Source organism: Phoenix dactylifera, unplaced genomic scaffold (assembly GCF_009389715.1).
Source record: "Phoenix dactylifera cultivar Barhee BC4 unplaced genomic scaffold, palm_55x_up_171113_PBpolish2nd_filt_p 000359F, whole genome shotgun sequence".
Classification (NCBI taxonomy): Eukaryota; Viridiplantae; Streptophyta; class Magnoliopsida; order Arecales; family Arecaceae; genus Phoenix; species Phoenix dactylifera.
This window is the reverse complement of record NW_024067816.1, coordinates 389,981-392,547: the sequence shown is the minus strand read 5'-3', so window position 1 is coordinate 392,547 and position 2,567 is coordinate 389,981.

Here is a 2,567-nt window from a genome sequence, read left to right as displayed (position 1 = left end):
TCCCCTACGGACTTATGCTCAGAGTCCTCATCACAAGCCCAGCTGACCTTTGACAATAGGTAGCCCTTTTCGATGTTCCTGACTAAATCCTTTTTTATTGATGATTTTTTTTTTTGGATTAGATAAGTATGATTCATCAGGGTCCAAGGTTGCTACTATACTATCAATATAATGTCAAGCCTAGACCTTAGAAGTGTCGGCCAGTGTGTAGTGAAATTCCGAAGTATTAATTAGCTTACAACTCCCTAAGAGAGACTTAATAAAAAGAACTTAAATTTGTATTACTTTCGACTAGTCATTGGGCTTTTTAGATTTTATATTCCTTGTGTGTTTAGCATTCTCGCATTAATGTATAGAAATGAGGTTTTTTTTAAAAGACAAAAACTTTTTTTTAAATTTTTTTTTATTATTATTTTATAAAAAATGAAAATGAACATATTTTTTTTAAAAGATATTTTTATTTTTTTATTTTTTTATTTTTTTTGATAAACCTGACATTATGAAGTGAAAACGAATGCAAGAGATGCAAACAAAACAAAAAATACTTAAAAATACCCCCAAACCTAAACCTAACATTGTCCTCAGTGTTAAAGAAATCTAAGAGAATTGGGTTGCCTCCCAACAAGCGCTAAGTTTATTGTCTTCAGCCAGACATGGTGCATCCTTAATTATTTTGATAAATAGGGTTCATCAAATTAAGGAATTCGATCAATTGTCCATCGGTAACACAGTCCACATAAGGTTTTAACCTTTGACCATTGACTTTTAAAATATGTCCACCATTGAGGTGTTGGATCTCTACTGCACCATAAGGAAAAACCTTTTTCACTACGAATGGTCCATCCCACCTAGAGCGAAGTTTACCTGGAAAGAGTCGCAACTTTGAATTGAACAGCCAAACCTTTTGACCAGGTTTGAAGGACTTACGGTTAATATTTTTATCATGAAAAGCCTTAGTCCTTGCTTTATAAATTTTAGCATTTTCATAAGCCTCATTGTGCAATTCTTCAAGTTCACTTAGTTGGAGTTTTCGGTGAGGACCAGCTACTGCCATATCTAAGTTAAACTTTTTGATAGCCCAGAAAGCTCTATGTTCAAGTTCTACCGGTAAGTGACAAGCTTTTCCAAAAACTAATCGGTAGGGAGACATGCCAATAGGAGTTTTGTAGGCAGTACGATAGGCCCAGAGTGCATCATTTATCCTTTGAGACCAATCTTTCCTATCGGAATGTACCGTTTTCTCTAAGATGTGTTTTAACTCCCTATTGGACACCTCGACTTGTCCACTCGTTTGGGGATGATATGGGGTAGCAACTTTGTGGGTGATGTTATATTTGCGAGCCAAAGCCTCGAAAGACCGGTTGCAAAAATGAGATCCCCCATCACTAATGATGGCTCGGGGTGTGCCAAAACGACAAAAGATGTTTTCATGTAAAAATTTAATCACAACCTTATGGTCATTAGTTTTAGTGGCGACAGCTTCTACCCATTTTGAAACATAATCAACCCCTACAAGAATATATTCAAAACCAAAGGATGGTGGGAAAGGGCCCATAAAGTCAATACCCCAGACATCAAATATTTCTACAATTAAAATAGGATTGAGAGGCATCATATCTCTACGGGAGATGGTACCTATCCGTTGGCACCGTTCACAAGTTTGGCAAAAGTTATGGGCATCTTTGAAAAGAGTGGGCCAATAAAATCCACTCTGTAAAACTTTTGCTGCAGTTTTTCTACCCCCAAAATGTCCCCCACAAGCTTGTGAATGGCAGAATGAAAGAATACTTTGAAATTCGCATTCGGGGACACATCGACGGATTACTTGATCGGGACAATACTTGAATAGATCAGGATCATCCCAATAATAGAACTTTACTTGTGAAAAGAATCGGTTCTTGTCTTGAGTTGACCAATCATCAGGAATTCGTCCTATGGCAAGGTAATTTACTATGTTTGCAAACCATGGCGTTTTCATTCCTTGTACCCCAAATAATTGTTCATCTGGGAAAGCATCATGTAAGGGTGAGGTATTCTTAGAGGGCTCAAGAAGAATCCTAGATAAGTGGTCTGCTACGACATTTGCAGTTCCTTTCTTGTCACGAATTTCTAGGTCAAATTCTTGTAGTAAAAGAATCCATCGAATCAGACGGGGTTTGGTGTCCTTCTTTGCAAGAAGGTGTCGAAGGGCAGCATGATCAGTGAATACGGTAACCTTGGATCCTAAAAGGTAAGATCGAAACTTGTCTAGCGCAAATACTACAGCTAGTAACTCTTTCTCAGTGGTGGTGTAGTTCAATTGTGCATCTGAGAGTGCTTTACTAGTGTAGTAAATGACATGAGGTACTTTATCTAGCCGTTGCCCTAAAACTGCCCCAATTGCATAGTCGGATGCGTCACACATTAATTCAAATGAAAGGGTCCAATTTGGGGGCCGTATGATAGGTGCAGTGGTCAATTTCGAGCGAAGATTTTCAAATGCCTCCTCGCATGCTTTATCAAAGACAAAGGGAGTGTCCTTGGCAAGAAGATTGCACAAGGATTTTGAAATTTTACTGAAATCCTGA